Source organism: Rhinolophus sinicus, chromosome 18 (genome assembly GCF_057876585.1).
Source record: "Rhinolophus sinicus isolate RSI-liver-muscle chromosome 18, RSI-T2T, whole genome shotgun sequence".
Taxonomy (NCBI): Eukaryota; Metazoa; Chordata; class Mammalia; order Chiroptera; family Rhinolophidae; genus Rhinolophus; species Rhinolophus sinicus.
Window position 1 is genome coordinate 30,689,037 of NC_142518.1, and position 13,284 is coordinate 30,702,320.

The 13,284-nt window shown below is 44.0% G+C and overlaps 1 non-coding gene and 1 pseudogene across 1 annotated transcript; both read right to left on the minus strand.

Annotated features, from left to right (window-relative positions):
* Positions 1–3,129: 3,129 nt before the first annotated feature.
* On the minus strand, positions 3,130–3,237 carry LOC141569832 (U6 spliceosomal RNA). Its single transcript, XR_012493611.1, has one exon. It is a non-coding gene; the product is annotated as a U6 spliceosomal RNA (small nuclear RNA).
* Positions 3,238–6,554: 3,317 nt separating this feature from the next.
* Positions 6,555–9,734, minus strand: LOC109455916 (bax inhibitor 1 pseudogene; annotated as a pseudogene).
* Positions 9,735–13,284: the final 3,550 nt, after the last annotated feature.

Sequence of the window (13,284 nt, forward strand, 5' to 3'; positions counted from 1 at the left end):
TCCTATAAATATTTCCTTTATCTTCGGGTAAAGAAAGAAGTCATTGGGGGCCAGATCAGGTGAGGAGGGAGGGTGTTCCAATACAATGATTTGTTTACTGGCTAAAAACTCCCTCACAGACAGTGTCGTGTGAGCTGGTGCATTGTTGTGATGCAAGAACCATGAATTGTTGGTGAAAAGTTCAGGTCATCTAACTTTTTCCTGCAGCCTTTTCAACACTTTCAAATAGTAAACTTGGTGAACTGTTTGTCCAGTTGGTACAAATTCATAACGAATGACCCTTCTGGTATCAAAAAAGGTTAGCAACATCATTGCAACAAGTTTGCGAACTTAATTGTCAGACCTCGTATGTGCCTTCCTGCCCCCAAAGAGGTGGCCTGCAGTCAATGACAGACTGATATGGGGGATGTAAAGGCCTGGCCCCTTGTGCCAAGTATGGCTGTGATTGATTCTATGATGCTACACCCCCTGCCCCAGAACAGGCTGAGGCTAGACTTTGGCCAAACCTCCATCTTTGCTTGGCTTCTTCCCCTGCCCTACTCTGCTTCCCTCCTGTTCTTACCTTTTTCTCCTGAGAGCCCTCCCTCAATAATTCACCTGCACAAGAATCTGTGTCTGGGGCTTGCTTTCAGGGAATCTGACTTAAGACACTGCTGGCCACCATAGTCTACGGTAATAATGCTCACAGTGCACAGGGACTTACCAAGCCATCCTTTGGCCTCTCTGTCCCCCACTTAAGTAATTAGTTCCCTCCCAGGACCTGTTTCTTAACCTCTAATCAGAAGCTGGCATGGGGGGAAGTATGATAAATGAAAGAGGGAGCCGTGGTGCAGTGTGAAGCTGAGAAACGCAGTCACCTGGGAGCCACGAACTGTGGGAAGGTCCCACTCAAAATGGAGTGTTAAATCCACTGGCTGGAGGCATGAATTTGCCTCTCCTTTTCTGCACTTTTGCGTCCTGTGATCAGGAGCCCAAACGCCAACAAAACATTAGTGCCACTTGCTGCAGATACATATTAAACCTAACACAGTGAAGACTGGATACATTGGAAAGACAGAAGAGAGTGTTAAACCTGTTTATGTCATTGCATTGGAGATTTGGAGGGGAAGGAAGGTGCTGGAAGTTCATACAGGCCACTGACATGGACCTGCCCTGGTCTATTATAGAAACAAAATGGCTACCAGGAATGGTTGTTCTGCCCACTGCCTTTTGGTTGAGCAATTTCTTGACAAATATCTGTTGACATTAGCTGGCCTTTGTGTTTGTCTGTGCAGTGCAATTCCCTGAATACTGTCTTTCCAGAAACTATCTGATAGGCAGGTGATACTGCTGTAATGTTGTGCATTTAGTTTTTAACTCCCTTTCTTCTCCAAACAAAGCTGTTTGATATGTGGCCTGTTTCTTTCCTTCAGAGACGAGGGCTGGAGAAAGCCTGGAAAGGGGCCTTAAATACAATCAAGGACACTTTGATTCTCTATAAAAATTACTTGTTATTTTAATACAAAATATGATGCACTAGGGGAAAATGTAAAGAAACACAAACACCTAGGGACAAGTCTAGCAACTTTCTGTGTAAATTTTAACTCACAAATAAATGCTTAGTCATCTTCTAATTTTTCCTCTTTGGCTTCAAGGTGAACCTTTAATTTACTTCCAACCATGTTTCACTGCAGTTTGAAAAATGTCAGGCCTGGATAAATTTCCCCAGCTCCCTCCTAACTGGGTGTGTCCATGTGGATGGTACAATATTCACTCAATTAACCAATTTGTGTGTGTGTGTGTGTGTGTGTGTGTGTGTGTGTGTGTGCGCAGAGGGTGCCACGAAAATGTATACACATTTTAAGGTAACATCTCTTAAAATGTGTATACATTTTTTTGCGCATATATATATATATATATATACACATATACATATATGAAATAGATTTTATTTTTAGAGCATTTAGGTTTACAGGAAAACTGGGCAGATGGTGTAGAGTTCCCAGATTACCTCCCAGTTTCCCCTATTATTAATATCTTGCAGTAGAATATTGGTTCAGTGTTGATGAATTAATGTTAGTCAATGATTGTTAACCAACCTCCATAGTCTACATTGGGGTTCACTCTCGGTGTTGTACATTGTATGGTTTTGTCAAATGCATAATGTCATGTATCCGCCATTACAGTGTCATCCAGAATAGTTCCATCACCCTGAACATCTCCTGTGCTCCACCTATTCATACCTCCTTCCCTCTCTCTCCTGAACCCTGGGCAATCACTGATCTTGTTACTTCTCCATAGTCTTGCCTTTTCCGGAATGTCATGCAGTTGGCTCATAGCATACAGCCTTTTCAGACTGGCTTCTTTCACTTCATAATGTGCATTTCAGTTTCCTCCGTGTCTTTTCATGGCTTGATAGCTCATTTCGTTTTAGCACTGAATGGTATTCTATTGTGTGGATCTACATACACCTTATTATATACTAGACAATGATGTGAGAGCTAAAGAGATCCAAAGGGAGTGAAGAATGAGTCTTTACCTTCGAGAAACTTCTAGTCTAGACGGGGAGGGAAGACACACACCATGCAAAGTCAGCTAATACTATGAAACACTCTGAAAGACACATACGGAATGAATAACTGTTGCAATAGTTATGAGACAGGACGAGTTCGTGGAGGGTTTGACAGAGAAAGTGTGATGGGATGGGGGTAGGTGACACAGAGAGGGTAGAAAGGGGATTTGAGGAAGGGTTTGCGTGTCTCAGCTTTTCACCCTGTGTCCTCTCACCAGGCTGTAGACAGAGAAGAGAGAAAAGGTGTATGATGTGCTCACAGTATATCCTCTTCTCTGGCTTGAGACTGTCCCCACATGGGGAGTTCCTCTGGCCATGAGCTCATAGGTGGGTGAGCTCAATCCTGCTCTCAACAGGTGAACAACTGCAGCAAGGGAACTGGTGTCTTTATTAAATTCCATCTCCAGGCAGCAAAACCTCTCAAATCTTTAGCCAAACTTTTTGAGTGTGTGTGGAATATAAAGTTTACTTTAGAAGAGATCATTTTTTATACTATTTTTGTGTGGGTGTGGTGAAATAGGTGGTAGGATACTAGGACATTTTTATTTTAGCCTTCATATTTTTTTCTGCATTAAAAAAGAAATATGGAATACTTCACGAATTTGTGAAGTCATTCTTGCTCAGGGGCCATGCTAATCTTCTCTGTATTGTTCCAATTTTAGTATATGTGCTGCTGAAGCAAGCACTATACTATTTTTTTATTGTAGTGGAATATACATAACATAAAATTCACCATCTTAACCATTTTTAAGTCTACAGTTGAGTGGCATTAAGTGTGTGCACGTTGTTATGCAACCATCACCACCATCCATCTCTGGAACTTTTTCATCTTCCCAAACTGAAACTCTGTAGCCCTTAAACAATAACTTCTCCTGTCCCCCTCCCCCCAGCCCCTGACAGCCACCATTCTTTCTGTCTCTATGAATTCGACTACTCTAGGGACCTCATATAAGTAAAATTATACAACATTTGACCTTTCGTGTCTGGCTTACTGTTTTCTACAGCAGCTGCACCATTTTACATTTTCGCCAGCCGTGCACAAGGGTTCAGATTTCTCCATGTAATCACCAACACTTGTTATTTTCTGTGTGTTTTTTTTTAAATAATAGCCATCCTAATGGGTGTGAGGTATTCTCTAATTGTCATTTTGATTTCTTTAGCTACGCTTTTATTTGTTGGGGAAGGAGTTGAGAGTAATGATTCCTGTACAGGACATTAACTGTGAGTGGACTCAACTTTGCCCGTTAGTGGCCAGCCTTCCCACCTCTGGCAACTTACCCATTTCCTCTGGGGCCTGTTGCATAAAATATGTACAAAATGTTAACATCACTTACCCACACCTCATCCTCCTTTCCTAAGGAGGATCAGTGCTATCAGTTCATATGTAAAAAGTTCTTCTAAATATTTAAGTGCACGCAGATGTGCATGTCTAGTTGTGTTTAATCTTTTGTTAATTCATTGTTTTGACTAGATTGGTTTTTTAAAAATTTTTTATTGGGGAATATTGGGGAACAGTGTTTCTCCAGGGCCCATCAGGTCCAGGTCGTTGTCTTTCAGTCTAGTTGTGGAGGGTGCAGCTCAGCTCCAAGTCCAGTCGCCGTTTTCAATCTTTAGTTGCAGGGGGCACAGCCCACCATCCCATGTGGGAATTGAACTGGCAACCCTGTTGTTCAGAGCTCACGCTCTAACCAACTGTGCCACGCGGCCGCCCCAGTGTTAATTCATTTTTTAAATGGCAAGCAAGTTCATATGCAGGGGACCCAAGGGCTGGGGTGAGGAAACCTGGGTAATCCCAGCATAAGAGCATTGGGTGCTGGATGAGGGGGAGGAAGGAATGCAGAATTGAGGACCATATGTCATGTTTCCCTTTCTCCTGGAACCTCTGTTAGCAAGATTTTTGGTTTTGTTTTTGCAACACATTCCAGTGTCTGTTGTTAAGCACACACAAGACTTTCCAGGAAAGCCAAGGCCAAGGCCCGGCTGGTTTGGCTGGTAAAGATGCAGTGAGCCACTTTTAGATTTGGACAGTTTATTGCTTACATAAACAGTGAAAAGAAGATTAGCTAAAGGTACTAGCTCCCTGGGTCCTTGTTCCACACCAAGACGGATGACACTGAAACGAATGAGGCCGGATGAGCTAATTTTCTACTGGCAGTATAAAACTAGGCAGTTCCTGTCTGCAGCTCTATCCTGAGTGGGGTGCGTATGAAAGTCTCATACCTCATCAGAACCCAGGAGGTGATGAGAACCGATCTCCTGAAAGCCTCCCAGGAAGATAGGGGGGTGTTACGGGCTGAATTATGTCACCCCCCCCAACATTCATAATGTTGAGGTCCTGACCCCCAGTACCTCAGAATGTGATTGTACAGATGGCCTCTGACTTAATGATCATTCGACTTACAATATTTCAACTTTACGATAGTGTGAAAGCAATACACATTCAGTAGAAACCATACTTTGAATTTTGAATCTTGATTTTTTTCCCCTGCTAGTGATATGTGCTATGATTCTCTCATGATGCTGGGCAGTGGCAATGAGATGATTTTGCCCAGCTAAAGGTGTTCTGAGCACGTTTAAGGTAGGCTAGGCTAAGCTATGATGTTCAGTAGTTTAGGTGTATTAAATGCATTTTTGACTTACGATATTTTCAATTTATGATGGATTTATTGGGATATAATTTCATCGTGAGTTGAGGGGCATCTGCATTTGGAGACAGGGCCTGTAAAGAGGTAATAAAATTAAAATAAGATCACATGGGTGGGCCCTAATCCAATCTGACTGGTGTCTTTATGAGAAGAGGAGATTAGGACGCAGACATGCAGAGGAAAGATGACATAAAGACAGAAAAGCTGGCTATCTGCAAGCCAAAGAGAGAGGCCTGAAACAGATCCTTCCCTCTCTATCTTCAGAAGGAACCAAACTTGCTGACACCTTGATCTTGGACTTCCGGCCTTCAGAACTGTGACAAATTAAATTTCTGTTGTTTAAGCCATTCAGTCTGTGATGCTTTGTTATGGCAGCCCAAGCAGACTAATACAAGAGGAGAGTGGAAGATGGACTCAGAGCAATTCCTCACAGGCCTCCCCATCGTCTCATGCTCTGCCCGGAATCAGATTCAGCTGTGGTTCAAACCTTGTCTTTGTGGCCCAGGTGGACATGTGTCAGGTCACCAGGGCACCCTGGTGGAGCTGTTCCTAGGGGGACACCTGCTCTGTGGATAATGAGATATTGTGTTACCTGTGACTTCCAAATACTTGAATGCATATATATATATATATATATATATATATATATATATATATATTTACTTGTAAAGTACTGTGTTAACGTCAAGATTTTTATTTTAAAAATGGGATTATACTCTGCCTACTTTTTTGCAAGATACTTTTTTTCACTTGACGGGCAGTATCACAGGCCGTCTTACAGTGGCCGCCTGCCTGACCCCTGGATTGCCACTACGATAATGTACTCTTGAGACCAGCATTTCTGAGCACCCACCTTCCTGATGGTGGCAGAGATGACTTGAGAGGTGGACCAGTAAGGAAACCATTGTGTTTTCAACAACAGAGGTCATGGTGACTTAGGTAGGATGGCAATGAGGATGGAGAAAAGTAGATGAATTGGAGATATAGAGAATGTACGTAAAATCTCAACCCTTTTCCTCTCCCACTGCATTCTTCTTCCCTGGTTCATAAATGAAAAATCCTTCCGGATATTTAATGCACACAAATCTCATGTTTTATCACATATAAGGTGATAACTTTTATCTTTTGTTTGTTAAGAAAGTGAAATCATACTATTCAATTTTCAATTAGCATGTCATACTGTTAGGTACTGCTAGCATATATAGTATATATATACATATACAGATAATAATATATCATACTATTTTTTTTCTGATTCTTTTCATTAGTACAGAACACACCACCTATAATGTGTGTGCAAAGAGGAAATGAGGGGTGGAGGGAGAGACAGCCCAATTGGGAAAGGCTGGATGGTCATTTCACTTCTTCTTTTTCTTCTCGTCCTTCTCATTCACAATCATGGTCTTTATGAGTTTCCAGAAGAGAGTAATGAAATCTAAGAAGAGGTGAACGCAGTGCCAGATATAATTCTTATCTCCATTTTCAGCCTTTTTCAATAATGAGTTGAGTATCAAAAAAGACAAAGCCACACATGGGCACCAGCCCCACATACAGGTTTGCCGGGAAAAGCCAAATGGATTCAAAGAAAAGATTCCCCAGGGAATACAAGAGCATCAAGCTCATGGCTGATATCAAGATGCCTCCCAGAGAAAGGTAGCTATGGTGCCTGGCATAGAATGCTCTCAGGGTGAAGCAGGTGTGCCCATAAAGGCAGTGAGAAGGATGCTGGGGTTTATGACAATGCACAACTCCAGAGCAGGGTCCAAGCCAGCTCCTGTAAGGAAAGCAAATCCAGCAAGAAGTCCCAGTCTTTTTTGCTCAGTTTCATGGTTATGAGGTGTTGCCATCAGCCAAAACATCAACTCCAGGGAGCCCAGGCCCCTGCAGCCGCCGCAAACACACAGAGGGCAAAACTGGCACAGACCTTCTTCAGTTGCTGCTGTGTCAAGGGGGCTATATGGGGAAATTTTAAGAGCATATCAAAGTTGATCTTCTGATCACATATGTTCATGATGCCAGAGTCTGTGGGACACAGCCTCCGCTCTTCTTACCCGCCTCTCAGGAGCCCACACAGCTCTTCTAACACTGGATATGCTTCGTATATTGCACAATTTTTTTTTTATTTTTTTTTTGCAGGATGCTTCTTTTCACTTGATGACGTGTGGGCAGCCTACATATCAGGACACACACATGTAGCTCGTTCTCTTTTTATCAGCTGCATTCTATTCCAAGTCAGGATGAAACATTATATTATTTTTTAAATCATATCATCATTAGTAAACACAGAGGTTGACACCACTAATTTTTAATGTTACAGTAAACATCCTTGAACATGCAGTCTTGTTCTCTCCGGAGTCTCTGTAAGATTGATTCCTAGAGTGAAAGTGTTGTCAAGAGGTATAAATCTAATAGGTATGCGTTTCTATGAGCACCAGAAACACATACAAGAATGTTCATAACTGCACTATTTGCAATAGCCCCAAACTGGAAACAGCCTAATTGTTCTTCATCACACAACAGAATAATCAAGTTTGGTCTAGTCATGCACTGGAACTCTATACAGCAACAAAAATGAGTGTGCTTGCTTCATAGAACAGCACAGATGAAGGCTAAAAATATTTGGTGAAAGACACCAAACACAAAAGAATATACACTATATATAGTAATTCCATTCATGGAATGTTCAAAAACAGGCAAATCTTGTTAGAAGTCAGGATAGTGGTTACCTTTGGGGAGGTTTACTGATGGAGAGAGGACACGGGGACTCCTGGGTACTGATAATTTCTCTTTCTTTGATCTATGCAATGGTTACACAGGTGTATTCAGTGTCCGGGCCACACACGATTTGTGTACTTTTATATAGGCATGCTCTGCTTCAATAAACATTTACCTACATTACTTTAAAGGTACATGTATTTAAAATAGTGACTGGAACTGCCAAATTGCCCTCCCAAATGGTTGCACCAATTTGCACACTCACCAATAACACACATGAGTTCTTCTTTCCCCACATCCTTGCCAACAGTGATGCTAGAAGGCTTTTTGATTTTTTGCCAATTTGATGGCTTTTGAAAAAAAACCAAAAACCTTTGCATTTGCATGTTCCTAATCACCAGTAAGTTGAGTATCTTTCATGCTTATTGGCCCTTTGAATGTCTTTTTCTATGAATTACCTGTTAGGCTTTCCCCATTTTTCTATGGAACTCTTTGGTTCTTATTTATATAAAACAGACATTAACTTTTTGTTGGATGTGTTGCAAACATGTTCTCCTAGAGCACCTTTTGTCTTTTCACTTGTGTATGGCACATCTCAGGGGCCTCATGGGGCTGGGAGGGCTGTGGCAGGCCTGGAGCATGCATCCCTCTGCTGGGCTCTGGCCATGTGTTGCCGGTGGGAAGGTGGGAACCAGTGTGCTAGATCTTCTGATTCTACAGGAGATGCTGGAAATATGCATTTTTGTGGGAAAACTTCCAATTTTAACATGCTAGCAACTTGCTCAAAAAATTTTAAGTGCTATGAGACAACACATGTTTGGGCTGGGTGGGATCTGTAGGACACTAGTTTGCAACCTCTGGTTGATGCTGTATTTCTCTGCAAAGGAGGTTTTGCAAAGGAGGTTTTGTTTGTCCATCTGTCCATCTTTTCTTTTATGATTTCTGTGTCATATTTTTTTCTTTTAATCAGTTTAACACATTTTTAAACTTTTTTTTAAAATTTTTTATTGGGGAACAGTGTGTTTCTCCAGGGCCCATCAGTCGTTGTCCTTCAATCTAGTTGTGGAGGGCGCAGCTCAGCTCCAAGTCCAGTCCCTGTTTTCAATCTTTAGTTGCAGGGGGCTAAGCCCACCATCCCATGTGGGAATTGAACCGGCAACCTTGTTGAGAGCTCCGCTCTAACCAACTGAGACATCCGGTCATCCCTCTGGCAGCTCAGCGGCAGCTCGTTGTCTTCCATCTAGTTGTGGAGGGGGCAGCTCACTGGCCCACGTGGGAATCGAACGGGCAACCCTGTTGTTAAGAGCTCATGCTCTAACCAACTGAGCCATCCGGCCGCCCCGTGTTTTTTTTTTAACTCTTTAAATCCTTCTCTTTTAAGGGTACAGAGAGAAGATTTTCATGCTTTTATTCAAGTCTCCTTAATGAGAAATAAAGGTGAATACTATGTTACTGGACTCAGAGATTAGAGGAGGTCCTGACCTTGGGGATGTGGGGGGCTGGGGGGGGCTAAAATGCCAAAATTAGAACTCTTTCCCATTTTCTTATTTAAGCACAAGGACCCCCACCCCCACCCCACCACACACACACACCATGGGACTTCAAGGGGAGAGAATAAAGTGTTTTATTCCACAATGAAACCAGAGGTCCCTGGGAATACTGAAATTCATACTAAAATGTGAATGACTTACTTCAAGCTCCTTTCTGGGAGCAAGTGTGCAAGTCAGAGCAGGAAGCGAGCAGCTGGGCACTGCAAGCCTGAAAGTGCAGGAGGATAGAGGAGCTCATCTTGAGCCCCACTCCCCTGCCTGAGGGAACGTCACCATTCCCAATTGTGTTTGCCTTTCCCAGACACTCCCTGCACCACTTAACTCCCACTCTGGCTGGGGGTACTGGGATTGCTCCAAGCAGTTAACAGGAAGTAAAGCAAATACCCCCAATGATCTAGGATACCTTAATGACCTTTGGTGGTATCATCTGGGCTTTCTCACTCATGTTAATTAGCAGCTTACTTTGGTCAAGGCTGCATATCTGGAAACTGCTCTGGGGGTAGAAAAAATGTCTGGCTGCATAGACAGCAGGACCCAACAAGGGATAAAATGGGACCACCAGCTGAGGGTGGGGCATGGCTCATTCTTTTTCTAGCACTGGATGATTGAGATGCTGGGCTTACCCGGGAGAGTCGGTACTGATGGGCATACATTTATTACTAATAATCGTAAGTGCACTTATTGAGTGTCTAGTGTGTGCTAGAATCTGTGCTGAGCTCTGTATATGTGCCGCCTCACCTCCTTTAATCCACACTCAGCCTGTGAGGTGGGGTCATTACTCTAAGTGATGGAGTCCAGTGTGAATCAGGTGGCATGCATGATCCAGGCTTCAGAATTCTACTTCCAGCCCAGGACCTCCTGCCCTTCCAACCCCAGGCCAGGCAAGGGCAGCCCTCCGTTCTAGCAATCTCTCCAGCCTAGCCATGCAATGCTGTGGGTCCTGGGTCTCCAGCCCACAGGTGTTTGGAAGTGGTCCTAGGTACTGACCACGCAGGCTCCAGGCTCACTGACCCCACCCCCTTCTGCTTTGCCTCAGTGCCCACCCCCTTCCTTTTGCCTTGCACTTTGGTGCTGCTCCCTTCCCATCTCTCCCCTGGTTGAAGACTAAGGTGTCCTGAGACGTTAGCTAATAACGCAGGTATGAGGGCAGCCAGATGGCTCAGTTGGTTAGAGCGTGAGCTCTGAACAACAGGGTTGCCGGCTCGATTCCCACATAGGAGAATGAGCTGCGCCCTCCATGACTAGATTGAAGACAATGAGCTGCCACTGAGTTGCTAGAGGGGCAGCCAGATGGCTCAGCTGGTTAGAGCGCAAGCTCTAAACAACAAGGTTGCCAGTTCAATTCCTGCCTGGGATGGTGGGCTGCGCCCCCTGCAACTAAAGATTGAAAACGGCAACTGGACTTGGAGCTGAGCTGCGCCCTCCACAACTAGGTTGAAGGACAACGACTTGGAGCTGATGGGCCCTGGAGAAACACACTGTTCCCCAATATTCCCCAATAAAAAAAATAAAAATAACGCAGGTATGAACTAATAATGAAGGTGCTCTCGATGGGTAGAGGTTGTTGTTTTTTTTAATTTATTGGGGTGACAATTGTGGTGATGGAAGGAGAACTGACTCTGGGTGGTGAACACACAATGGGATTTATAGATGATGTAATACAGAATTGTACACCTGAAAAGGGAAGAGTTTTAAGGTGCGACTTTTCCAGGCTGCACACATTCACAAAAAGCAGCATAGACAATATAGTTTATTTTCTGATTCTGAAAGCAATCATGCCCTCTGTGGAGAAGCTGAATATACGGAAAGGTATAAAGAAAACCTCATTTTACCACCTGGAGATAATCATCGTCAACATTTTCAGATGGCTCCTGCCACTTGTTTTCATATATTTTTCATGTATACCTATATATAAATTTCAAATATATATAATTTTTAAGCGAAGTTGAGATTATTCTAGCAATATACTTTTAGATCAGCTCTTTCCACACATATGTGGACACTTCTGAAAAGGGGACCATGAAGGCAAAGGTTTTCTGGGTATTATGGGTGGAATCAAGGAAAGGGGAGGTGTGGGTCTTTTTCAGATGGGGGGGTTCCCTACCCCACCCAGGACACAGTTGCTCCTGGGCCTCTGGGGTGGAGAGTGATGCCATCAGCTTAGGATGAGGGCAAGGAAAGATCCTTCTGCCACCTTCTTCAATGTCACTCACCAGTAGGAAATGACATTGAGAAGATAGGGAGCTTCCTAGCAGCATCTGCCTGGGCTAGCAGGGGCCACTGGTCATGCCCCACCCACTCCATTGTAAGCCAGGTCCCCACAGCTACCCCCTCCACCATGGTTCAGTGTGTGTGTGTGTGTGTGTGTGTCTGTCTGTCTGTCTGCCTGTCTTGAGGGGGGCTGTCTCATGGAGGAACAAATGGGCTGGCTTCTGGTTTCTTGAGGCACTCCAGTGGTGGGGGCAGGGGGCTCATAGTCAAGGCACTTCCTGCCTCTTGAGAAATAAGCCACCTTTTGACTGTGACTGTGATGCTGCTGACCCCATTTACTGTTTTCCTAGAAGTGAAAATGGATTTGCTCTGAGTTATATCATCCCTTGTGACCTAGGGCTCATGGAAGCAGCACCAAGAGCATAAGACTGGCCACCCTCAAGGGGACATGGGCTGGATGCCAGCCCTGTGAGTATGCCCCTGCCTCCCTCCTCCAACCACCTGATAAAAACAAAGTTCTAGAAATATAGGAAGGTTTGGTACCTCCCTGGAAGGCCAGCCATTCATTGGTGCCAGTGGAGGAGGCCCTGCTAGGCCATAGTAGTTAGAACAAGGGGGATCTGGGTTAGAGTCCCAGCTCTGATCCTAGCCATGCCACCTTGGGCAAGTTACTCAGCCCCTCTGAGTTCAGTCTCCTGGCTGGTAAAATGGGCCTAACAGTACTTACTTCACAGAGATGCTCTGCAGATCAGAGGCTTTAAAGTCCATACATAAGGCATCTACTATAGTGCCCAACACACAGCAGGTGCTCAAAAAATCACCATTGTTATTGTGTGTTAAATTTACTCCTCATAACTTTTGGCAAAAAAAATATTATCAACCCATTGTATGGAAGGAGCAGCTGAAGCTCAGAAATGTGAAACAGTGTTTCAGTTATTTATTACTGTGTACAAACCATCCCCAAACTAGTGGCTTAAAATAACAGTGTGATAACGAATGAATGATAATTTCTTATGATTTTGTGGATTAATTGGGTGGTTCTTGGGCTCTAGGTGGTGTCAGCTGGTGTCTCTTATGTTGATACAATCAGTTAGCAGCTAGATTGTGCTGGAAGGTCAAAGAAGGCCTCTCACGTGCTTGGGGTCCTGGTGCTGGCTGTTGGCTGGGCTGCCTCAATTCTCTTTCTTATGACCTTTTTCACCAGGCTAGCTTGGGCTTCCCCAAGCATGGCAGTTGGTTTCCAGGAGGAAGATTTCCCAAGAGGACAAGCCTTAGTGTGAAAGCACTTACCAAGTCCCTGTTTAACATCAAGACAAAGGGAGATGTCTTGTTAATGTCATGTTGGCCAAAAAAAATCACATGGCCAAACCCAGAGTCAATGTGGGAGGCGACAACATGAACGCACATATACTGGGTAGCATGACTCATCAGGGGCTACCCACATAACAGTGTACCAAAAACGGCTTGCTAGGATCACATGGCTATTGAATGGCATAGCTGGGATTTGAACCCAGTTCTATCTGACTCCAAAATCCATGCTCTTCCCTTAAGGCATAGCTGAGGGTGGCTCTATGGCAGGCTGGCATTTGTGGCCCCACCACCACAGTCTGAT